This window comes from Patagioenas fasciata, chromosome 5 (genome assembly GCF_037038585.1).
Source record: "Patagioenas fasciata isolate bPatFas1 chromosome 5, bPatFas1.hap1, whole genome shotgun sequence".
Classification (NCBI taxonomy): Eukaryota; Metazoa; Chordata; class Aves; order Columbiformes; family Columbidae; genus Patagioenas; species Patagioenas fasciata.
In genome coordinates this window covers 19584860-19611492 of record NC_092524.1, presented here as the reverse complement: position 1 = coordinate 19611492, position 26633 = coordinate 19584860, and the positions used below count along the sequence as shown (strand labels likewise).

The 26633-nt window shown below is 47.5% G+C and overlaps 1 pseudogene; it reads right to left on the bottom strand.

The window, feature by feature from the left end:
- Positions 1-6464: 6464 nt before the first annotated feature.
- On the bottom strand, positions 6465-14010 carry LOC136102282 (uncharacterized; annotated as a pseudogene).
- Between the last annotated feature and the right edge of the window lie 12623 nt (positions 14011-26633).

The following is a 26633-nucleotide window of genomic DNA, read 5'->3' as shown; positions in this document are numbered from 1 at the left end:
TATCGGTGATGGTGTTCTTGGGATTGTAAAGCAGAATGCCCTACTGAAGTAGCAGAAAAAGTTATGGTGACCCACTGGAGAGTCCCAGGAAGCACACACAGGCTGGGAACAACCTGGAGGCAGCACCAACATGGAACAGAAATGTGAAGGCTCTTGCATTTGATCTGTGTGGCTTCAGGGAGAGGTCTTAAGTACCTGGGATTACTCCTTGTTTTTTTTCCAAGGTTTGTGCTTCCTCTTCCAAGCTCCTGTCCCATCTTTGTAGGGCCAGGCTCTCATGCAGATACCAGCAGATTTGCATGGAATCAATGCACAGCTGCTTTGCAGGAGTCAGGCAAGTTTAATGAAGCACAGGAACCAGCCCAGAGGTTTGTTCACTCCAGAGTGGTGTGCAAGTTCACCCACAGACCAGCAGTAGCCCCCATCATCACTGGGGTTTCTCCCCATGGGCCTCATGCGTTGCAACAAAGACAAGCTTCTCCCCTACACATGGCTGGAATGGAAAGACTGAAGAAGGGGAATTTCTCACCTTGAGCCCAGAGGAGTTTGCACTTTGAGGACAGCCAGGTCAGCCACGTGGTTGCAGGCACAGAGCTGCAGCTTGCTCACATTGCACAGTGGAGTGAGAGGGGGCAGATGAGGAATGAGGATGTAGTCCTTCCTGCCATGCATAGCTCCTGTAGTGCCTATGGGACAACAGTGTAAAGCACTTTGCTTTTGAGTTATAAAAAGGCCTGGAGGCACCTTCTTTAATTAAAGTTTGGTTGCCCTAGCAAAACACCATGTAAATGGACTTGAAGCAATACATCCAGTTCAAACACACCTGGACACCAGAGTACTTGGGTCCCATTTGGTCCACACTCAGAGCCAGACATGTTAGACCTCCCCAGACTAGGGCAGATCTCAGATTCAGCTCTAGAGGCAAATTTTGGGGCCCAAACAACTCAGCATTTAGTTTAAGGTTCCCTGATCCACAGTTTCCAGTGTTATGATGTCATTCAGCTGGTGGGAATGACTCTAAAGGCAGTCAGGCTGTGCCACTGAACACTTCAAGAGCTCTGGCATTCAAGTCTTGGTTTCAGTCAGGAGAGTCTGCAACCAAGGCTTGGATGGTGGGAGCAAAAATTCAGATAGTCATGAGTTTGCCCCCATTGAAAAGCACCTTTTTTCAGCTGCTAGACAGGCAAAAATCATTTCAGAGGTGCTGGCAGCCAGCCTCAGGCACATGTGTGCAGGGCTGACTGGTCTATGGCCAGCTCAGCTTGTTAATCTGCCCACACATGCCATGAGTCTCCTCTCTAGGAGCTCCCAGCTGCTTTGGTGCCTGGCAGACCTTCCATGTCCACTCTTCTCTCCCTCCTCCTCTCTAAGCACCTGCATTCTGCAGCAAGGGTGGGACACCTGCCTCTCCCCTTCCTTGTTGGCCAAATCTTCACACAGGGCAAGTCCCACTCCCCAGGCGTGTCTCCCTAGTTGAAAGCAAGAGACTGTGCCATGTGCCACGTGCCACGCATCAAGCCTGGGCATCTCCCTGCCATTCCCACACTCCCCGCACTGCTGGACCTTTGCAAGTCCTCTCATGCTGTCCCACCAAGACCCCAAAGTCGTTCCTGACTGTGCTCCTCACACCCCACATGAGCCCTTTGGGTGAGCAAAAGCCACGCAAAATCTCACCCAAATGTGAGTCTTTCCTCCCCTGACTGCAAGCTGCCAGCCTGGCAGCAGCATTCCCTGCCTCTGCTCCCCAAACAGGCCTTGGAGACAGTGGCAGCTGCTGGTGGGGGCAGCTGGGATCTTGCAAAGTGCCAGTTTGTGATGCGCTGCCACAGGAAGGAGCTAAAAATGCTGAGATTCACCCTGCTAACCTGTCTCCACACCCCCAGCTATGCCTCTGGCAGTGGAGGACATCATCAGAAGCAGATCAAACCTCCTGACGGCTGAGCTAGATCTGGATGGTGCCTCTCCCTCACTATTGATTGGAAAAATCAAACCTAGAATGATGCTGATCCTAGTGACTGAGCATCATTGTGATGATGCTCTGGTGCAGATGTGTTTGCTGGTGAGGCTAAACAGCCCACCTACTTGTCCCTACCTGTACCTCTTTCCTTGCCTTCCCTGCATGCTAGTAGCTCCTACTAGTAAAACCAGTCACCATGGCTTCTCTGGAAAAAACAAGCATGTGATTGTTCCTAATCTGGAACAGCCAAAGCAGTTCTGATAAGAACAATCCCTTGTCAGGAACGTTCATGAAGACCTGGGACAGAAGCTGCTGTCCCTGTCAACCCACCCCAGCAGTACCAATGGAGCCCCAATCCTTCAGAAATCCCAAGGATCTTGCCCAAATCTTGCCTCCAGCATGTAGGACCTGATGCTTGGCATAATCTCTCACCCAAACTGGAGTCCCAGAGCAAGATTAAATCATCACATCTATTAGGAGGTCAAAAGCAGGGAGTCAGAAAGTGCCCCTGGTTGTGCCTGCCCACATCCAGCCACATTCCCCCATACATCACTCATATGTTGCACGTTGAGATATAATCCCTGTGGCAGATGCTCCATGTATTTTAGGATTTTTGTGTGCTTACAAGGACAGAAGTAGCATGCACTCAGGCCAGCTCCATGACTGCTTCCTCATCTGATATCACCTCACTGCCCTATGGTCGTTGCCCAGCTCCATTGGGCAAGTGGCAGTCCATGGTCCCTGTCTAGGCAAGAAAAGCAGGGGGTGGTACCAACAGCCAGCAGAGCAAAACTGTGCTTCCTTCCCCCTGTATTTACATAAACAAAATTCAAATATCTGTTTAAAAAAATAAACTGCAAGGACCTAGCAGGCGACCAGGTGGCATCGCTGTGTCAATGTGTCAGCTCTCACGGTGCCCTCAGCAGCATCACCAAGATGACAGCCATCTGAAGAAGGAGTAGTCAGTCCCCTGAGAGAGCAGAACAGCAGCATCAGCCTGGCCTGCTTAGCTCTAGATAAGCATCTGTTTCCGACATACCACTCATCTCCTTTTCCAAGGCTCTTATAACCGAATCTAAGTGGCTCCATGAGTGATTAAACTTTTCCAACAAACTAGCTAGGAGGCAAGCGTTATCTCACACAAGAGATAAAGCCATTTTGACCAAAAAAAACCCCACAAACAACAAACCTGTTCTAAATGAGAAGAATTTAAATCTGTGGACATTAGTCCACAGAGGCTTTACTTCACATGGGAGTGCAGCTGAACCCCATACGAGCCATTTCTCACCTAGGAGCCTGTTAGGAGATGGTCTTTTCTAACCACCCTTTGGCTGTGGCATAAATGAGGAGATCAAAATTTCTAGCTGGTAGTAGCCAAATTTTTGCAATCCTGGGTTAAAATCAGATGTTTTTAAGGGAAAACAGGAGATCGTAAGAGAGGAGGGGGATAAAAGGCAATTGCATCCTTTGGACGATATATATATATATGTATTTTTCTATAAATATATTAGCAATATAGTTTCTATAAATATATTAGCAATAAGAGGAGGGCTAAGGAGAATCTCCATCCCCTGAGGGATATGGGGGGAAACATAGTAACAGAGGATGATGGAAAGGCTGAGGTGCTAAATGCCTTCTTCTCCTCAGTCTTTAATAGTCAGAACAGTTGTGCTTCAGGTACCCAGCCCCCTGAGTCAGAAGACAGGGATGGGGAGCAGTATGAAGCCCCAATAATCCAAGGGGAAATGGTTGGCAACCTGCTATACCACTTGGACGCCAACAAGTCTATGAGGCCAGATAGGATACACCCAAGGGTGCTGAGGGAGCTGGTGGAGGTGTTCACTAAGCCACTTTCCATTATCTATCAGCAATCCTGACTAACTGGGGAGGTCCCAGTTTATTGGAACTTGGCTAACATGATGCCCACCTGCAAGAAGGGCTGGAAGGAGGATTCAGGGAACTCATCCTCACTAACAAAGAGGGTCTGGTCGAAGCAGTAAAGGTCGAGGGCTGCCTGGGTTGCAGTGATCACGAGATGGTGGAGTTCAGCATCTCATGTGGCAGGAACAGAATAGCAAGTAGAATTGCAACCCTGGACTTTGGCAGGGCTAATTTCGGCCTTTTCAAGCAATTGCTAGGGGAAATCCCATGGGCAAGACTGCTTGAAGGAAAAGGGGCCCAAGAGAGCTGGATTGCATTCAGAGATTGCTTCTTGCATGCTCAGAATCAGAGCATCCCCACACGTAGGAAGTCGAGGAAGGGAACCAGAAGGCCTGCGTGGTTGAATAGGGATCTGTTGGGTATGCTCAAGCAGAAGAGGAGAGTTTACAGGTCATGGAAGCAGGGGCTGGCCACTTGGGAGGACTACAAGGCTGCTGTTACAGGATGTAGGAAGGCAGCTAGGGTAGCCAAGGCCTCCTTAGAATTACAGCTGGCGAGAGGGGTCAAGGGCAGCAAGAAGAACTTTTTCAAATACATAGCAGATAAAACTAATACCAGAGGCAATGTAGGCCCACTGATGAATGAGGTGGGTGCCCTGGTGGCAGAAGACACAGAGAAGGCAGAATTGCTGAATGCCTTCTTTGTCTCTGTCTACTCTGCTGGAGGCTGTCCTGGGGAACCCTGTACCCCTGAGACCCCGTATGAAGCCAGGTCAATGGAGGAGTTTGCTTTAGTCGATGAGGACTGGGTTAGGGAACAATTAAATAGTCTGGACGTCCATAAATCCATGGGTCCAGATGGGATGCATCCGCAGGTGCTGAGGGAGCTGGCTGAAGTCATTGCTAGACCGCTCTCCATCATTTTTGCCAAGTCTTGGGAAACGGGAGAGGTGCCCGAGGATTGGACGAAAGCAAATGTCACTCCAGTCTTCGAAAAGGGCAAGAAGGAGGACCTGGGTAATTATAGACCGGTCAGCCTCACCTCTGTCCCTGGGAAAGTAATGGAACAGCTTATCCTTGGTGTCATCTCAAGGCATATCAGGGATAAGAGGGTCCTTAGGGGCAGTCAGCATGGCTTTACCAAGGGTAAGTCATGCTTGACCAACCTCATAGCCTTTTATGAGAATGTAACAAGGTGGATGGATGATGGCAGAGCGGTGGATGTGGTCTACCTTGACTTCAGTAAAGCCTTTGACACAGTCCCTCACAGCATCCTCACAGCTAAATTGAGGAGGTGTGGTCTAGACAATAGAGTAGTGAGGTGGGTTGCAAACTGGCTTAAAGAGAGAAGCCAGAGAGTGGTGGTCAATGGTGCGGAGTCCAGTTGGAGGCCAGTATCTAGTGGAGTGCCTCAGGGGTCAGTACTGGGGCCAATATTATTCAATATATTCATTAACGATTTGGACGAGGGAATTGAGTGTACTATCAGCAAGTTTGCTGATGACGCTAAGCTGGGAGGAGTGGTTGACACGCCAGAAGGCTGTGCTGCCATCCAGCGGGACCTGGACAGGCTGGAGAGTTGGGCGGGGGATAACCTGATGGAATTTAACAAGGGGAAGTGTAGAGTCCTGCATCTGGGCAGGAACAACCCCAGGTTCCAGTATAGGTTGGGGAATGACCTATTAGAGAGCAGTGTAGGGGAAACGGACCTGGGGGTCCTGGTGGACAACAGGATGACCATGAGCCAGCACTGTGCCCTTGTGGCCAGGAAGGCCAATGGCATCCTTGGGTGTATTACAAGGGGGGTGGTCAGTAGATCGAGAGAGGTTCTCCTTCCCCTCTACTCCGCCCTGGTGAGACCCCATCTGGAATATTGTGTCCAGTTCTGGGCCCCTCAGTTCAAGAAGGACAGGGAACTGCTGGAGAGGGTCCAGCGTAGGGCAACAAAGATGATTAAGGGAGTGGAGCACCTCCCTTATGAAGAAAGGCTGAGGGAGCTGGGGCTCTTTAGTCTGGAGAAGAGGAGACTGAGGGGTGACCTTATTAATGTTTATAAATATATAAAGGGTGAGTGCCACGAGGATGGAGTCAGGCTCTTCTCAGTGGCAAACAATGATAGGACAAGGGGCAATGGGATCAAGCTGGAACACAAGAGGTTCCACTTAAATTTGAGAAAGAACTTCTTCTCAGTGAGGGTAACAGAGCACTGGAACAGGCTACCCAGGGAGGTTGTGGAGTCTCCTTCCCTGGAGACATTCAAAGCCCGCCTGGACACATTCCTGTGCGACCTCACCTAGGCGTTCCTGCTCCAGCAGGGGGATTGGACTAGATGATCTTTTGAGGTCCCTTCCAATCCCAAACATACTGTGATACTGTGATACTGTGATTTCGGGGAAATAAAATCTTCCCCCTACATCAATACTGCAGAACCCAAAAATAAAATGCCCCCAAAAATAGTAGGGCAACCTTCTGAAAGCTAAAGTGTCATAGGGGTTCTAGGCTTTGTGACTCTTCTGGCTGCTGATGATAGTATTTAGCAATTTCAATCTTATTTGTATAGCCAAAGGGCCAGCCTCCCAGCTGGCTATACCTGGAGAGGACCTGGTGACTAACCCTCTGTATGGTCCTCAGAGGAGTAAGAGAAGGAGACGTCTCCAGAAGTCATCACACATTCCTTCTCTGGTCAAGGAACCCTTCTTTATGTCTACTGAGCTAGCACCCCATCTCACGTCCAGCTTCAGGACGCTCTTCTCCACCTTGGTATCCTGCAGGGAGCAGACAAAGTGGTCCCCAAAGGCTGGCCTGCTGCAGTTCTTCACCACCCAGCTTTGCCACTGAAGCCTGGGGATGTGGGATGTGACCTGTCTCAGCAGCTGGACCTGGGCAGTGGACTCAGTGTGTCCACAGCTAGGCAGCCCTCAAGCCTTGAGACCAGTCAAAAGCAGCTTACATTGCTCTCTGCAGTAGAGAAGGGAGAACTTCAGTGTTCCCCAGGAGAAGGGCAGGAGACCCAAATCAGTGCTCATGCCGCTGAGGTCCTTGGTACTGCTGAAGGAGGAGATGAGGCAGGAGCACAGCTTGTGCAGCTCAGTTTGTAATGCCTCCTCATAAGAAAGATGAGGACAAGAAGAAAAGAGATATATGGGTCTTTCTATAATCTGGCAGTGTTGAACTTCCCTCCTGTTTGTACAATGGTAGGAAGAGAAGGAGATGTGATTAAACCTGGTGCTTTTGCAGTAGAGCCAGAAGACCCATGTGGTCTTGTGTGGAACCTCCAGCATCCCACGTACTCACCTCTCCTGGCAGGTAGGCTGAATGGGATAGTGCAAGCATCTAGTCCCAATTCAGATAGTGGGGAAGAAAGGGTTGGAAAGAGCCTGGTCTCACTCAGGAGCTGCATGTAAGCTCAGGCTGGACAGTGAGCAGAGCCCAACAGCTGTGCTGCAACAAGAAGAGCAAGTATACCAAAGCAGCTGCTTTCCTTGCCCTCCATCATGCAGGATAGGCTCTCTTTCAGCCTTTTTACCCCTTCTCACAGCACTTTTCTTTCTGGTGTTGGATCTTCTCTTAATTAAAGAGAAGCAGCTGCAACCCTCTAATAGCCATTCTGTACTTAGCAGCTGCCAGGAGCATTTTGGTGCTGGCTCCAATCTCCTGTTGCTGAGCCAGCTCTTCCTGCACCACGGCGCTGCACAGCGGAGCTGCCTGCTTGGGCTCCTTCCTCTCACAGTGGGCCCTGGCCCCCAGGAACTTCTTTTACTGGAAACCATGTCCAGTAACAGAGACGCATGCTGGAGGTGTAGAAGAAACTGGGTGTCTTCAGTCATGGGCAGGACAGGAGATGTGGAAGGTTTGCAGTTGCTTTTTTTTTCAGTAAAAATGTAAGAGATGGATAAAGGAGAAGCGAGTAGAAGTCAAACTTTCAATCAAGTGAGAGGAGAGTTTTTGCAACAGTTTCCCCAGGAATTGCTTTGCTGGTGTTTTCACTTTCATCAGCAACAGACTTTATAAGCTCTGTAACTCTCCTTAATACACCTGGAAACAGGAGCAAAGGTCCCTGCCACACACCCTGATGCTGTGTTTTGCTTGCAACCTGAAGAGCTGAAGCATCCAGCAGTCCTGTTTACAAGAGGTCAAAATCTGAATTTGCCATCCAGAACTTATCCAAGTTACTTATAGTACCCTCCAGAAGACTGAAGGGCAATGGAGGATGGGAACTGGGTGCACATGTGCTGTTAGTGGGCTGCAATACCTGTAAAATCATGGCAGCGGGGCTGGCTGCTGACCTGATGCGTCAGTGCTTTGCTCTCTGCTTTGCTGTTGAGTATCTCTGTGACTGCACAGTCCTGCCAGGGAAACAGAGACAAGTGCATGTGTGTCCCTGGTGCACACATGACCCTGTTACCACACGTGAAGAGTTTAAGTGGAAGAGCAATATTTTATTTTATATAGTATATATTCTATTCTACTTTGCTTCTTCCTCCATTCCCTTCAGCTGGAGGGTCTCTCTGTATGTTTTCTTGCCACAGGTTTTTGGGTCTTGTTTTCTATGAACTGTCAGTCAATACATCACTTAACCCTGTGGGGTTCCTGAACATTAGGGCAGCTCTTGAATTTGCCCTAGCATCAATGTACTTGTCTTGATATCTGCATTGCTTTGCTTAGCAGCATCATGCAGAAGAAGTGGCATTTTCCTCCCACAAATGCCATTCTCTGCCTTTATCCTAACCCAGCCTTTGCTGTGGCATCTCTTTTCTGTGGGAATAAAGATGAGTAAGCGCCATCCAGCTTGTAAATGATGAAATTTGGAGATGATGATGATAGTCTTGAAGCAGGATTTTTATTCAGTAGTTTAAGTGGAAGCCTCTAGAGAGCCCAGAGTTTAAAAACTCCTGAGAGTACTGTCTCTGGAAAACAGAACATTAAGATAAAGTACCCCCAAAATTAATGCAGTGGATGAAGACATTGCTATCACATAGTCTTACATTTGCTTTAAATTGTGCATAGCCCTGTCCTGGAGGGAAGGTTTAGTTCAGCTGGGAAAGATCCCAGTTCAGTAGGATTCAGTTTCTTCCCCCAAAACTTTAGCCATGGATAGGAGAACAGTGGAACTTGTGGCCTCATTCAACCTCTCTTCCTGCAGGGACAGTGTTGTCACCAGCAAGACCTTGTTAGTGGGACTTGCTGAATGTTCCAGTGTTAACATTGCCATCATGCAGGTGCTGGCACTGATCACTTAGTGTGAATACCATATGGTTTAGACTTTCGGGGATAGCCTTGTGACTTGCTTACTATAAAAATACATCTTGGAGCAGTCTAGCAAGCTGTGCTCAGATGGCACTCGGGCGTGATGCTTCTGGACAAGAGAAGTGGGGTGAGCCATGGTTACAGTTTGTGACCTTGCACAGCTGGGAAGGTAAGGGGAGGAAGAAGCAGGTGGGAGAAACAGGGTGGGGATTTTGTTGTTGTTGGTTGGTTGGTTTGGCTTTATCTATCATCTATCTATCTATCTATCTATCTATCTATCTATCTATCATCTATCTATCCATCTATCTACCTACCTACCTACCTACCTACCTACTACCTGCCTACCTACCTACCTACCTATATATCTGTATATTTTTTCTATTGTAAAAGCCATCCGAGCACAGTGGGGTTGCTGAGGCTGGGTAACAGGAGGCTAAGAAGAACTGCAGATAGCAAGGAAGAGTTGGTCAGCCTGGCATGACCTGGGACATGAGATAACAGCTGGACTGGAGAGGACAGAGGAAGCCATGCTTATGTGTCTGGCCTAGTGAAGAAGCAACTGGCTTGTAGTGAGGCTACAATGACTATATGGGCAGTATGTGCTTGTGGGATCCTGTAATGTGTGCTTTTTTTCTTTCCCTTGGAGGTAACAACCAGGAGAGGTGACCTGCCCCAGTTTCTCACTTCTTGTCTACTTGCACACAGAGACAACTTCATTTTAACAGAAGGAGCCTGCTCCCTTAACTGTCTTGAATCAAGTAATGGAGATCTCGGACATGCAGCTTGCCACAGAGTGACTATGACAGAAATGGTGGCAGCTGGAAATATAAAAGCTGAGGACATTGCTCATCTGTTTCTGGTCCAGGGTGGAAGATGCTTGTTGAGATGAAAGGATAGGAGAAACACAGGCTGCCAGTGGCTGCTGAGCATTGTTGCCTAATACCTACTTTTTGCAGTCCTGTTGTATTTTTGTTGCTGATGCATCTGGAAAGTTACTATGGTCAGGGCCAGCAGGAGTAAGAAGATGGCTAATGCCAAGATTCCTTACTTCCAGGTACTGGAAAAGGGCATCTGTAAGCTGTGCAAGTTGAGTACAGAAGAGTTCTTCTGCATCATGTTTTGTTCATCTGAGAGAGAGAGAGAGGCTCAGCATTGCTCATATTGCCTCTCTATGCTGTACAAGACAAGCAGGAAAAGGTCTATACACATACAGGAACTGCAGCTTACACCCATACATACAGAATTAGTCTCATTGCCGTCATAGGGATTTGTCAGCAATGTTATTTGCCTGTACTCACAGGATCAGTCCCACATTGTCACAGATCTGTTCTCTTCATTGCCACACAGACAGACATCTGCTGGATTGCCTTGCTTTTGTCCAGAGCAATTCACAAAGCAGCTTATGGTCTTCCCAGATGAAAGGCCGCTAGAAATTTGATGTATCAGTGATTTTCCCGCAAATATTTTTTTCAGCCTGCTTTGTTGCCCTCCATATATCACTGCTTCACAATTGCTGGTTGCCTCCTTGTTACTTGCCCTTCTGCTTATTGCCATCTGATGCTTGGGAACAGTATAAGGCTGGCGTAAGCACTCACTGATACTTTCCCCCATAATGTTCCTTCTGCCACCTGCAGTATGCAGCTAAGGGCCTTCCTTACTTCTGGTAATCCTGAGAGGATTTTTTAATTTCCATTTATTAATCAAATTGATTTTTAAAGCTGTGTCAGATCACAGAATCACAGAATGTCAGGGGTTGGAAGGGACCTCAAAAGATCATCTAGTTCAATCCCCCTGCAGGAGCAGAAACACTTAGATGAGGTTACACAGGAAGGTGTTCAGGTGGGTTTTGAATGTCTACAGAGTAGGAGACGCCACAACCCCCATGGGCAGCCTGTTCCAGTGTTCTGTCATCCTCACTGAGAGGAAGTGGATTTAAGTGGATTTAAGTGGAACCTCTTGTGTTCCAGTTTGAACCCATTACCCCTTGTCCTACCACTGGTTGCCACCGAGAAGAGCCTCAGTCTCCTCCAAGCTAAAGAGACCCAGCTCCCTCAGCCTTTCCTCATAAGGAAGATGCTCCACTTCCTTAATCATCTTCGTTGCCCTGCGCTGGACTCTCTCCAGCAGCTTCCTGTCCTTCTAGAAACGAGGGGCCCAGAACTGGACACAATATTCCAGATGTGGTTTCACCAGGGCAGAGTAGAGGGGAAGGAGAACCTCTCTCGACCTGCTAACCATCCTCCTTCTAATACACCCCAGGATGCCATTGACCGCCTTGACCACTAGGACACAGTGTTGGCTCATGGTCATCCTGCTGTCCATCAGGACCCCCAGGTCCCTTTCCCCTATACTGCTCACTAACAGATCATTCCCCAACCTATACTGGAACCTAGGGTTGTTCCTACCCAGATGCAGGACTCTACACTTGCCCTTGTTATATTTCATTATTTTTTTCCCCACCCAACTCTCCAGCCTGTCCAGGTCTCGCTGGAATGCTAGCTTCCACAGTATCCTCTGCCAAGAAGTTCTCCCATTCAACACAAGAACTATCCCCTTTAGTTATCTGACTTCTCACATGATGGTTTGTCATTGCCTAGATCCTGAACTTGAAAGAGAAAAGCAGAGAATCATTCTCTGTTCACCATCTCCAGCCAATCCTGATGTCAGACTTCTGTTCCTCAGCTACCCTTTCCCAGGCTGGGTAGTCCTAGCTCAGCCAGTCATTCCTCCTACAGAAGTTGGTCCAGATCTGTTCCCAACTTTGTTCGCTTTCCCTGCGCCTTATTCTGGTCTTCCCTGCAACAATGACATTTTACTGCCAAGGGCCAAGTCTGCATGGCTCACTGGATCTGGCTTGTTGAGTTTGATCCAAAGGACACTCTTCATGTGGTTATGGGACCAGCACCTGACTGGCTGGGTTGCTGTGATGACACTGGCAACTGAGAGGTCTCTAGCTTGCCTTGCTTACTGTGCTGATATGTGTTGGCCAGTAGCCATGAAAGGATTGACTTAACAGGCAGCTTCATCAGATAAGAAAATGTTGGTGCCTTGCTTTCAGCTGTGGCTGCAGTAAATAGCCACTCGTTTGCAGACGTGTTCAGGCAGCAAGAAATATGGGGAGCTGTAGCTTGTAGGGCAACTCTGAGAGGTCTAAGGTAGGCAAGTGAGACACTGGGAAAAGGAGAGACAGGGAGAAGCAGGACTGGGGTGACCAGTTTTTGATCTGTTGGGCAAGTGTGAGAGCCTGATGGGTCTCTGTAATGGTAGACTAGGGATGGTCTCCAGAAATTTGGATAAAGGGATCTGAAGAGTTTGTAATTTGCCCCTGACAGTCCTAGGAGGAAGCAACAGCTTAGTTTCGGTTTCTATCTGTGTTGCTTTTTCCCAAGATGGTGGTTTGTTGGACTATAGCTCAGCCTAGCCTTTCATCCTTGCTTAGAGTAATCAAAATAAGGACTGCAGGAAGGGATTCACCTAGTGTCCTCAGGATAAGAATTCCTTAAGAGCTCTATCAACTTTATCAGGAGAGGACTGAATACAACTGGGAAGGAGAAAAGATGGGGAGCTCATATATGAGCAGACCACCCCATTCACACCTTTACACATGTTCTCAATAAAGCTGTGGTAGGGAATAACACTTGCTGTCTTTCCTTTTTGATTGTTTAAGGTGAGATTAAAATGCTAATCTTGTCAGGGGGGCAAATATTTTACCCACCTCTAGCAAACAAGAACAGCCAAGAAACAGTGCCCAGCTTCAGGGAAGAGCTGTTCCAAGAAGTTGGTGCTAGCTTATGCATCCCAAAACAGGGTTTAAAGGAGAGAGCAGTTTAGTCATACTTCCTGCACAGAAGTCCTGAATATTCATGTTTTGTTCACCTCAGAACAAGCTGATGTTCATACAAGGTATTTCCTTCTATGATTTCTCATCATTTGTACCGTTGGTGCAGAAGTCCATACAAGTGCTAGGGTACTGCAAAACATACCACCAGCAGTCATTGCTGGAGATGAAGCAATAACAAATAACAGGAGGTGACTGGCAGAAATAGCCTTCTGTGGGTGAGACATAAATCTCACTCTAAATAAACACTTTCCGATAATTTGCTTCCTGAAAAAAATGAGACTAAGATAAGCCTTTAAAACTGCCCAAGAAAATTAACTCACTACTAACCTGCAATAAGATACTGTTTTTAGACCAGCAAAGCTTCTCCCTTGGACCGGACCTTATAACACCACCTGCTATTGTGTTGACCAGTCCTTACACCTGTACTTATGAATCTGACCCTCCTTCCATAAGCATGCTTAGCAGACCTCCAAAAACTTCAGGCAGAGGATACAAATGCCCATCATGACTCTGTGCGTACCCAACATGTACAAAGCCACTGGTCCAGATGGCTACCCAAAGCCTCAGACATCTGTGATCCTTAGGTGCATTCTCAGCTCACACAATATCAGGAAGGTTGAAGTACTGGATGTCTGTCTTGGGGAAGGGAAATATCAATTGAGCCCAGGGTACCATTGCATCAGTGAGGGGAACAGCACATTTCTGCTGGTGTGGAACAGGGTCTCATCAGGATAGGGAGACTTTGGAGCATCTGTGAGCCAAGAGCACCTTGGCATTGCCATCTAGACCCTGACATCCTTCTGTGATGTTCTGAAGGCAGAGGAGTCCTGCCTGCTCCCTTGTAAGGGCATGAGTGAGCAATGGATGAACAGCAGACCCATGCACTGACTGGGTTGTCCTAGAAAACCCTCTTAACCATCACTGCATTCTCTGAGCAGGCAGTAGACACTCACATTTTCAAACAAACTCATTAACTGGCTGTCATGAACCTGAGAAAAGTTACTGTTAAGAATCTGCATCTGAATTACATAGCAGATATTTAAATAAGAGCACACAGTGCAGTTGAATGGTTCTGTAATCATCATGCCTAGTTTAGCACTCACGGACCTTTGTTAAAGTCATCTTCCCTTGCAATAGGTTTGGTATAGAAACAAACACTGCCCTAGCCTTGCTAAGCAAGCAGGACCACAGTAATATGAGCAACTTCTCTATTGTGAAACAACAGGGCCAGGACAGGCTTGACACTACACATGCACTACCTGTCCTCCCCATGGTCCCATCATGTAAACCGGGCTGTCACTCATTCCCCATCCTGTAAATGACAGCCTAGAACAGAACAAGTGCTTTTGCATGTATACATTTGCAACTCTGACAATAACAGAAAAAATCTCACCCTTCTCTTTTCCCAAATCCCCTCCAAAAGCTCTGCAGCCCATGAAAGAAAATTCCAGAAGGAGCTCAGCTGCCCTACTAGAACACCAACAGCCCTTCCAGGGTCCCACAGGCTGGAGACATCACTGTATTTCCCTGCAAAACCAAGAGGACCCCCTTCTCAGTTCCTCCCACGTGCCTAATTCAACACTGCACAAGTTAAACAAAAATCATACATTCAGAAACATTGTAAAAGCAGGTCCTTCAGAGCTCTCTGAGAGGATATGCCATGTACACATGCCACACTGCCAACACTGTGGTAAAAGATTGGTTTGCTGTACTAGAGAAACAAGTTACCTCCCTACTTAGCAAGACAGGAACCAATACTGACAAAGCCAGCTCAAAACAGGGCATGTGTGGGGAACAATGTGGTAGAGAGGCTGCTGCTTTATTAACTCCAGCAAAACTGCGGAGGGCTGGTGTTTTGGGTGCCCACTTGGAAAATCCAGCCATCAGGGTCACAGTGAGGCCTGTGCCACACTGAGCTCCCTTGCAGCTCCCGAGAGAGTCCCAGCAGGCACTGGGCAGGACATGAAAGAGAAAGGCTGAGCTTCTAGATGCTTGTAGGAGAGCATTTATAACCCCTCACTGCTCTTGGTTAAACCAATCCATATTGGTATGTCAAGTCCTCCCAGCTCTGCAAGCGCATTAAAAGCAGAGGATGAGTGGGCTTTTCACCTGCTTTTGCCATGCAGTTGTTTTAACTCTTCCTTCTCTATTCAAAGCAATAGGATCTCCTTTTTTTGACAGGTATGTCCCGCAGATGTTGGAACTGGGGCTGTTGCAGCTGGATGCCAGCAGTAAATGGGAATTCTTTGCACACACTACTGGAGCTGGATCCCTAGTCTCAGCTGTGCCAATGCCATCCCATAGCCTTCCATGGCTGCCAGAGATAAAATCCAGGAGCCTAAAGATGCTTTAAACACTTAGAGGCAATGAGCCATCTGAAAAGCAGGAGTGGTTCTCTCTTTCAGAAGATGGTGCTAAGTTACATGGAGATTATAGGGCTTTCCTTCCTCCCTCATCTGTTTTGCACTCCTTACTCAACCTGAGCTTCGATGGTTTTCCCTGAGAAGCCTTAGATTAGTCCCATTCTGTCTCTCCAGCCTTGGGACCTCTACTTGCTCTCTATCAAGTCATTCAAATCTAGACAGATTTATTTCCCAGAGCATTCATTAACTGACTCTAGCCCACCTCGTTGGGATTATAGCTGTCTTTGAGCCTACTGTAGTTGGGAGACATGGCTGTGGCATGTCAAATTTAGATTTGCTTTGCATGCTTTGATACGGAAGAAGGAATGGATCCCCTGGAAACCTGCCGTGAAGAAAGCAGCAGCTCCCTACTGCAATCAGGGATGAATAAAACAAGATTTTCTTCCCTCTTTCTGGGAAGTTCCACAGAGAAAACTGGTGCTTTATATTCTAATTATCTCCATGAGCAGCCTCACTACTTGATTTGTAGTTACTGCACATTAGAGATGAGCCAATGCATCTAACCTAGCTGCCAGGAGCTCAATTAGCTAAGCTACACCTAGAAGTCATGGCAGGCAGGCAGTTTTTCTAAACAATTACAATATGGCCTGGAGACTCTTTCTGTACTCAGAAGCAGAGGTGCTTTAATCATCTGCAAAACATTGATTATGAAATTAATAATCTGAACTAAGCATCTAAGTGAAGTGTGAAACAAGGCAAAAAAACCCAACAAACCAACATCTAAAAGACTAAGTTAGAGTGGGAAGCACTGGCTTTCCAGGATACTTTGGGTCTGCGCACTGTCCTGATGACACATTATGGTTCTTGGGATGTGATAATTACCAGTGAGGTAGGAAACAGGGAACAGCACTGGAGGATTTGCATGAGTTGCTTGTAGGATGCATGTGCAAACAATGGCCGTTCTGGTGGTTTATTTCCCTCTGTGGATATTATGGGCTGCTGTGTGCCAGCCTGACTGCAAGGCAGCCTGTTGTAGGACTTTTTTGAGTGTTTGCTCTGGAACATCTTCAAGGGCCTGAGGAATTGCCAACAATTCACCTCTCCCACTGCGTACCTGACTTTAATTGCAAAGTAGATAGGCTATGACCTAATATTCGCCAGTTAAAGTTTCCACCCCCCAGCTACACGGTCCTGCATCCCATGTGCCACCAATTTGCCCCCTAGCTTGAAAAGGCATATCATCCATGCAGGCATCTGACATAGCACGTCTCTTTCTCCTGCTGGAGGCTGCATTTCTTCCCTTGGTAGTTGCAGTGGGCTTTAGATGAGAGGCAAGGTTAACCTCACATACTCATGAAGCTGTCAGTTTGTAAGTCCTTGCCAACCTGGGAATGCGTTTGACCGGCCAGCATTTACGGTGTGAGCATTTGTGGCGTGAGTACCACCCACACCGTGCTGCAGTAGAGGGTGTGGTAGCTCGTGCAGCAGGGTGCAGAGGTTCTGTCCATCCTTGCTTGTTAGACTATCTCACTTACGGGCAGTCTCCTGGACTTACCACGGTCTCCTCCAGACAGAGACCTTGTCCCAAAAAGATGTGGTGTCCCAGACAGAGGGCCTGCCCTGAACGGTGGCTGTTCAGGTCTCTGACTGCAGGGAGTGCCAGAGCCTGCTGCTGCAGGGGGAAGACAGCCAGCATTCCACCTGCATGAGGTGTGAGCAGGTGGAAGATCTGCTCAGCATGGTGATGAAGCTGAAGGAAGAGGTCAAGAGACCGAGGACCATCAGGGACTGTGAGGAGATTGACTGGTGGAGTAACTCCCTGGCGTGCCAGCCCAGGGAGATACCCCCAAAAGGTGATGGACCCCCCACCCTGTTGGGCAGAGCGGGGAGACCTGGGACAGGCCCTGGCCCTGTTGCTGTTAGGCAGAGGTAGGGGACCAAAAAGATGAGGAGGGCTGCAAGCAAGTTCCAGTTCAGTGTCATGGGCAACCCCGCTCCCTACTTGCTTTGCTTCCCCAGGTGCCCCTCCGTAGCATATTTGAGGCCCTGGATCTTGAAGGAGAGGTAGGTGAGGATGTGGTTGAAGGCCCACCTGTGAGGTCACATAGGAAGAGGCAGTTGACTCCACACCTCAAGACTGCCTCCAATAAGAAAGAAAGACAGGTAACTGTAGTAGGCAATTCCCTTCTGAGAGGGACAGAGGGCCCAATATGCAGAGTCGACCCTCATCATAGGGAAGTATGTAGTCTACCTGGAACCTGGATCAGAGATATCACCAGGGTACTCCCCAACCCGGTGCACTCAACAGACTACTACCCACTTGTAGGAAACAATTCTTTTGCAAATATAATAGGCCCAGGCAGGATCTCTTGGCAAACCATATTTTAATAACCATTTTGCAAGACTGGGTGTTCTACCTAAAGGTAGGCACACCAAATAGGGCAAAAAGCCTCTGCTTATATTTCCCAAAAATCCCGGCCACAATTTCCCTCCCCTGTTCCCCATTGGTTGGGTACTTCAGGGTTTACAGACTATCCCGACGCACACAATACCCTCCCCCTTATCAATCTGTTTAAGATATGGATTCCTGGTACTTTGGCTACACTTCCCCCTAAATTAACTTATCAATACAGGTATCGGTATGTATACAGGTGTCAGTACATATTCCGGGAAGAGACTGTGTATTACATTAAGAATTCATAGTCCAATGTCTCTCAGTCCTCCCCTCCTAAATTAACTTGTAAATACAGGTATCAGTATGTATACAGGTATCAGTATATATTCTGGGAAGAGACTGTGTATTACATTAAGGATTCATAGTCTGATGTCTCTTGGTCCTTCCCCCCTGCTAGGGTCAGGTGCCACACTGATGATCTTCCAGACAGGTGGGGAGGAAACTGCATCCCATAGTTTGAGGGGAATTAAGAAAGACTTCAGGGCCTTGAGACAGTTGGTGGAAGAGTATGGGATGCAAGTTATTTTCTCTTCCCTCCTTCCATTTTTGGGTGACGATATGGGATGGAATAGAAAAATACAGTCCATAAATGCCTGGCTACGAGACTGGCGCTACAGGCAGGGCTTTGGATTCTTTGATAACGGCTGGTTTTATAAGACACCAGTCCAGACAGTAATACATGGGAAGGGTTTATCTCACAGGGGCAAAAGGATGTTGGGACAGGAATTAGCAGGGCTCATTTGGAGAGCTTTAAACTAGATTTGAAGGGGGATGGAGTGGTGCTGTGGGGCAGCACTCGAGTATTGATGAAGACCAGGAGGCCTGCCACCCTCCTAGGGTGAAATCAGTGTGTTCAGCTCACTCCCTGAAATGCCTGTACACCAATACTCATAACATGGGGGATAAGCAGGAGGAGTTAGAAACCTGTGTTTGGTCAGGAGATTATGACCTGGTGGCAATTGTAGACACATGGTGGGACAGCTCACGTGACTGCAATGTGGTCATGGATGGCTATGTCCTTCTCAAAAAAGACAGGCCAGCAAGGCGAGGTGATGCAGTTGCTCTTTACATGAGAGCACAACTACCATGTACTGAGTACTGTCCAGGCATGGATGAGGAGCGAGTTGAGAGTCTATGGGTGAGAATTAAGGGGCAGGCTTGTTACAGAGGCACCCTGAAGTTAGTCAGGGGACAGCAGGGTCCAAAACAAACTTTTATTTGGTGAAAAAAAGTACAGCAGATTGACCCGTGGAAGATGAGGTTTTACGTCTCCAAAGTGACATGAATACAGGTTCAAATATCAGCTGAGGTAATTATCAAAGGTGCAGCAATTAATAGCACTAGAGATCCACAGTGTGCATATGCGTGGCTTCACCAAAAACAATGCCAGATCCGTCCCTGAGTCTGGGAAAAGTATACACTTGCATGAATCTGGCAAGGAATTATTAAAGAAAATACACGTGCTTATATTGAAGCACGGAGTAAGCACTCGCGATCCTGCGAGGAATTAAAGAAAATTTTATCACTGACCCACGTGGCTTGGTGCAGCAGGAATCTCGGTCCCAGGAGATCACCTTAGGCAGCCATCCTGCCTAAGGGGGAGGGCTCTCGGCTGCAGCATGTGGCTCATGCTCCAAGCAGTCCACACAAAAAGGGCGGAGCCTCGATGAGAATCCCATTTTATATAGCCTGATCAGGTCTGACTGTAGGCATTCCAGAAGCTTCTCTGCACCCCCACTCTGGCTGTGAGGTGCCCCTGAAGCTTCCAAGCATCCCCCACACTGGCCATGGGTGCCCATCGACTCCTTGGCACTTCTGCACTCCCTTCTCCTATCTCTTAACGACCCTGGCCAGCGGGCTCTGGGGTCAAACAAAAGAAGCTGTTAGCCTCAAGCAGCAGAGAGGGAGCGAGATGTGTTTACGCCTTCCATATCAAAGGAAGGGAGGGGGAGAGAGAGGGGTTTGCATTCTGCCACAAGGCTGGCAGGGGTGACACTGTTGTGGGTGTCTATTACAGGCCACCAGATCACGGTGAGGAAGTTGACGAGGCCTTCTACAGGCAGCTGAGAGCAGCCTCGCCATTACAGGCCCTGGTTATTGTGGGGGACTTTAACTTCCCTGACGTTTGCTGGAAGGACTACTCAGCCAGCCATCCACAGTCCAGGAGGTTCCTCCAGTGAATTGACGATAACTTCCTGATGCAAATGGTGGATGAGCCAACAAGGAGAGGTGCGCTGCTGGACCTCATCCTCACTAACAAGGAGGGTCTGGTTGAAGCAGTAAAGGTTAAGGGCTGATCTGGCTGCAGCGACCATGAAATGGTGGAGTTCAGGATCTCATGTGGCAGGAACAAAATACCAAACAGAATCACAACCCTGGACTTCAGTAGGGCCAACTTTGGCCTTTTCAAACAATTATTAGGGGAAATCCCATGAGCAAGGCTGCTTGAACATAAAGGGGCCCAAGACAGTTGGTTAGCATTCAAGGACTTCTTCTTCCAAGCTCAAGATCAGAGCATCCCAACACATAGGAAGTCAAGGAAGGGAGCCAGGAGACCTGCTTGGTTGAACAGGAAACTACTGGGAAAACTGAAGTGGAAGAGTGTTGAGGAATGGCTTAAAAATAAAGGACATAGGTCTGCAGAGCAGTTGTACGAGCAGAACCTGTTCTGAAGACCTTAGCATGAGTAGCAAGGCTAGACCGCAGTGAGAACCACTGACTGTTTCAGCAAAATCAGCAAGGACACTGTGACCTTGGCAGAGTCTCATAAACAGCTTCAGAGAAGCAAGAACACAGAAACGTAGAACAAGCATAGCTAATAACTGCAAGTAGGAAGACCATGCAAATGTGACTGTTAGAGCTTAAGCCAATTAGTAGGTGGCAGGTATGCATAATTATCGTGAACTGTATATGCTGTTCGAGCTAATAAATCGAACTATGCTTTATCACTCATATTGAGTCATCCTGCATGTTCCTCCGACGCTCAAAAGAAGAGGAGAGTTTATAGATCATGGAAGGAGGGGCTGGCCACTTGGGAAGAATGTAAAGCTGTTGTCAGAGGATGTAGGGAGGCAACTAGGAAAGCTAAGGCCTCCTTAGAGTTAAACCTGGTGAGAGGGGTCAAGGACAACAGAAAGAGCTTTTTCAAATACATGGCAGATAAAACTAACACCAGAGGCAATGTAGGCCCACTGATGAATGAGGTGGGTTCCCTGGTGACAGAAGATACAGAGAAGGCAGAGTTACTGAACGCCTTCTTTGTGTCTGTCTACTCTGCTGGAAGCTGTCCTGAGGAGCCATGTACCGCTGAGGCCCCAGAGGAAGGCAGGACAATGGAGGAGTTTGCCTTGGTTAATGAGGACTGGGTTAGGGACCAATTAAGCAATCTGGACATCCATAAATCCATGGGTCAAGATGGGATGCACCTGCGGGTGCTTAGGGAGCTGGCTGAGGTCATTGCTGGGCCACTTTCCATCATCTTTGCTAAGTCATGGGAAACGAGAGAGGTACCTGAGGACTGGAGGAAAGCAAATGTTACTCCAGTCTTCAAAAAGGGCGAGAAGGAGGACCCAGGTAACTATAGACCAGTCAGCCTCACCTCCATCCCTGGAAAGGTGATGGAACAACTTATCCTTGGTGCCATCTCAAGGCATATCAGGGATAAGAGGGTCATTAGGGACAGTCAACATGGTTTCACCAAGGGGAAGTCATGCTTAATCAACCTCATAGCCTTTTATCAGGACATAACCAGGTGGATAGATGATGGTAAAGCAGTGGATGTGGTCTGTCTTGATTTCAGTAAAGCACTTGACACCATCTCCCACAGCATCCTTGCTGCTAAAGTGCGGTCTGGACGATCAGGTAGTGAGGTGGACTGTGAACCGGCTGAAGGAAAGAAGCCAGAGAGTTGTGGTCAATGGGACAGAGTCCAGTTGGAGGCCTGTATCTAGTGGAGTGCCTCAAGAGTCAGTACTGAGACCAGTATTATTCAGTATAGTCATCAGTTACTTGGATGAGGGAATAGAGTGCACTGTCAGCAGGTTTGCTGATGACACCAAGCTGGGAGGAGTGGCTGACACGCCAGAAGGCTGTGCTGCCATCCAGCGGGACCTGGACAGGCTGGAGAGTTGGGTGGGGAAAAAATTAATGAAATATAACAAGGGCAAGTGTAGAGTCTTGCATCTGGGCAGGAACAACCCCAGGTACCAGTATAAGTTGGAGAATGACCTATTAGAGAGAAGTGTAGGGAAAAGGGACCTGGGGGTCCTGGTGGACAGCAGGATGACCATGAGCTCTTGTGGCCAAGGCGGCCAATGGCATCCTGGGGTGTATTAGAAGGGGAGTGGTTAGTAGGTCGAGAGAGGTTCTCCTTCCCCTCTACTCTGCCCTGGCGAGACTGCATCTGGAATATTGTGTCCAGTTCTGGGCCCCTCAGTTCAAGAAGGACGGGGAACTGTTTGATAGAGTCCAGCACAGAGCAACAAAGATGATTAAGGGAGTGGAGCATCTCCCTTATGAGGAAAGGCTGAGGGAGCTGAGTCTCTTCAGCTTGGAGAAGAGGAGACTGAGGGGAGACCTCATTATTGTTTATAAATATATAAAGGGTGTCACAAGGATGGAGCCAGGCTCTTCTCAGTGACAACCAATGATAAGACAAGGGGCAGTGGGTGCAAACTGGAACATAGGAGGTTCCACTTAAATATAAGAAGGAACTTCTTCACAGTGAAGGTGACAGAACACTGGAAAAGACTGCCCAGGGCGATTGTGAAGTCTCCTTCTCTGGAGACATTCAAAACCTGCCTGGACATGTTCCTCTGTAACCTCATCTAGGTGTTTCTGCTCCGGTGAGTGGATTGGACTAGATGATCTTTTGAGGTCACTTCCAATCCCTGACATTTTGTGATTCTTTGTTGGTGCCTGATGAGTGCGTGGAGAAATGAGGAACAAGAGGGCTGTGATGCTTGTGCCCCAGGATGAGAAATGCAAGATGTCTGTGGTTCATTTACAGCTGTGAGCATGGGAATGGGTAAAATAGATCAAAACTCTTCTTGCCTTAGGGGAGAGGGACTTTCCCCCTTGGTTTGTGTTTGTTTGGTTTTGCCTTTTTTTTGTCTTGTCAGTGTGTGTTTTCCCCATCGGTAAAAGAGATGAAATGAAAAGGAGGTGCTGGGGAGGAAGGGATAACTGAGAAACTAATCACACAGAAAGGAAGAGACATGTTGGAGATAATAATGAAAAATCATAATTTTCTGTACAAAAGGAGAATTCAGGCAAGAAATAACTCCCTTTTAGACTATTTTAGTAGACAATTGGGAGTGACCCAGATGGCTAGCACAGTTTTCAAAGAAAGAGGAGAGTTGTGGTTAACTGTTCAAACACAGTTGGCTTGATTTCCCCTTCAGATTCAACTGCAGCACTTGAATTGCTGTTAGCATCTGTATTATTTGGAGCTGGGGCCTGTGGCCTTGCCCCTTCCTGAAAAGCCCAGGTAGCAAGAGAGTAGTCAGGCATGCAAGGACAGCCATGACATGGTGCTCTCCAAAAGCAAGTAGCAGGTTTAGTTGGGGTTTAACCTGTTTGTGAGGCCAGTAATGTTTGAGTGAAAAATTAAGTTTATTGCAGAATCCTAAGCTACTAGCAGAAACTTGAAGTTTTAACATACTCCAAACAACTGTTGCTGCTACTGAGATCTAAAACAGAAACCTGTTCTCTCTGGATTAAAGTTGTCTGCTATTTGATCTCAAGGAGTATGTTTTTCAGGCTTCTAGTGTTTGGTTAAAACTGAAAGGAATAACTGGATTTCTTAACCTTCTGTTTTGGTTGCATAGTTTTATCTTTAATCTTCATTATTCTAGGTGAAATTTAGTACTTGCTGGTATAAAGTCAGTATTTGCAAACCATTGGGTACAGTGGGTCCAACTGTTTGCCCTGACTGAGGACCAGAATGTGACTAATGACATCCCAGGAGCTGATGAGTGCTCCAGCTGTGAACTTGGCATGAGCAAGGCTTTGACTGCCAGCCTAATATCTAGTCCATATGAAAGGTTTGTGACTCAATTGCTGCCCACTCCTTTTACCTTAAGAGGGTGAAGACACACATCTAAAACACAGAAGCAAATTTCTCTGTCTTTCAAGTCTCCCAGGTTCATGGTTGTGACAAAGCTTGTCAGAGAAGCAAATTGGACCAACTAATAGAGAAATAAAAAAAGATGAGCTTTTGGGAATATGAATCCTTGCTTGAGCCTTGGTTATGAGCACGAGTGTCTCTTGCTACAGTGGCTTGCTCCTGGATCCCAGGAATGATATATGAATTTTACTGCCAAGTACAAGACTTCACATTGTCCTAAAGCACAGCACATGGCCTGAGTACACAGGTTCCACCCCATCCTGGGTGGACCTGCAAAGCTCTGCTGGGTTGTTCTGGCCTGAGGTGCTCTCAGCTCATTAAAATGGCAAAATATGGTTTCTGTGTTTTTTCTTGCTGAAGCTGACAAGTGGCTAATGCTCTAGAGACCTTTCCAAACCCCGTTTGCATTTTTGCAGGGAATGTAAAACCACCCTGGGAAACAAGGCAAGCATGTGGGTCATCCCCAGGTAGGAGTCAGGTGCTGTCAGAGGCTGAATGCCTGCAGTGGGACCACTGTGGCAAACCCATCTCACTGCTCCTCTGCGCACAGCAGAGGAGGAAGAGGCATTTTTTCCAGGCTTTGCAGCACTGAAGACCAGCAGCAGTTGTGTCCTGCACTGCAGTGCAAGGGGAGAGTGCCACCCCCTGGGTAGCCAGCATGGGAGATGGTGTGGGGAACACATCCCGCTGATGTGCAGGTGCTGGCTGCAAGCTAGTTTGGCCCAGGTTTGACAACGGTTGATGCAGTCAGCCCATCCGGCTGGCTAGATGTGGCTGAGGGAGGATTTGCCTGCAAACTATATCTCACCTTCAACCTGCCTGACCACAACCTTTTAGGAACAGCCCAGGAGCACCTCGGCTTCCCTCTCAGACATCCTCTTATATCCACCACAATGGGTACTCTCAGAAATGCACTTCTAATATTTGCTTAATTATTTTAGACTGCTGTCTTTACACCAAGCCATATGCCTGATTTTTGTGGCTCCTCCATGTGTGCTCTTGCCCCTCTTCAGCCCTATTTTCTCCCCCAGCTTGAAATGAGCCTGTGTATGTCAAGTCCAGGAGAAACCATGGATGTGAGAAGCCTGTTTAAGAGCCTCACAGGATAACTAGGTTCTGCCCTCAACAGGGAAGACCAAATAGCTCTTGAAGCAAAAAAGAGTGGGTTTTTAGCATTTTGGGCAGCCTTGAGAGATGTGTGTTGAGGAAAAAACAAATTCTATCCTCCACACTTGCCTGAAGACACAAGTAAGCTACTTCTCAGGCAACATTTGAGAAGGCTACTGTAGAAACTATGCTCAGGTCAAAGCTTTCCTCAAGTCAAAGAAAAACCAGTTACAGTCTCTACGGAATGAAGGTGTGAGCATCACCAGCCAAAGCCTGGATGACAATTTTAACTTGGGTGCCCAAGTGATACAGGGAATTAACTATTAATTAACTAACAATTAACTAATTGACACTTAAAGAACTAACCCTACCCCACATCATTAAAGAGCCAACAGAGAGCTAACCCTTTAACCCACATAGCCTTGCTTAGCTTTGTGTAACTTATTGTATGAGAAACAGGAGTCTGCTGACACCTTGCAAAGCTAATAATCCTTGGGTGAACCAGATAACAGAAACTTAGGCACAGGACAGGAGATACACCAGTTTTAACCAACTCAGCAGCCTGAGACCTAACCAACTCATCACACTGGACCAAAGGTGACCAGTATAGAGAAAGAGGACCCGGGTTCATGATCACTGCGCAGCTGCAATCAGGAGGAGCTGAAGGTGGAGACTATGGAAATGGTCTCCTGAGCTCATTGTAATAAGAACTGCCTTCTCGGGGACAGGTTATGAATATGTATAGGCGTTCCTAAAAACTTTCATGAATATGTAACCCTTTACTGTATTTAACCAAGCTACAACTACTGTAAAATACACACGCATCTTGGGTGAAGCTATTCCCTGTGTGTGTCCAACATCATAAAATACATACCTTCCTTACAACCCCAAGGGTTTTAAGGTCATTTCCACGCCTCACAGGCAGGATTCACAAGTGAACAAAATACCACGTGTCTTCTCCAGGAACAGAAATATTTTTTTCAGCATTCCTCCTGCAAGGCCACCCCAGGGCAATACCAGGTTTGTCTTCTACATTTTTAAAGCTATATTTGTTCTTTTTTTGGTTTAGGTGTGTTGCTTTCCATGTGAGAGATGGAACCTGACACACCAATATGATGTTCACAGAGTTCAACTTTATTTTCCAACCAAGCTAGCTTTATACCAAAAGCTGCCCTGCCCACGCGTCTTGCAACAATGTGATTGGTTACAGTAACACGATAGGTTGCATGCACTGTTCACACTCTGCACGCGCGTGTTGGCAATTGCTCATTGGTTGTTACCTTCTTATAGGGTTCCTTTTGCCTCTGGCTTCACCTTCCAGCCAGGCTGGCAACAACTCCATCCCCCCACGTGGGGGCTCTGCCACTACATAGGTGCAACAACTGCATTTTCCCTTGGAGCAAAGTTTATTAAAACTCTGACTGGGCAAGAAAAGCCTGTCAGTTTCTCCTGAAACCATGGCAATGTCTTCTAGGTTGGCTGTCCACCTAATGCCTTGACTAAGATCTTCTCCTGACATGTTTCAGCTATGAACTTACCAAAAGCAAACATGTAAAACAAGGCATCAGTAGTAGTGCAGTTCAGAAGTAATGGTTTGGTCTTAAAGGAGAAATATACAGATAGATCTTATTTTTATAAGTAGAAAAATGAAGCATG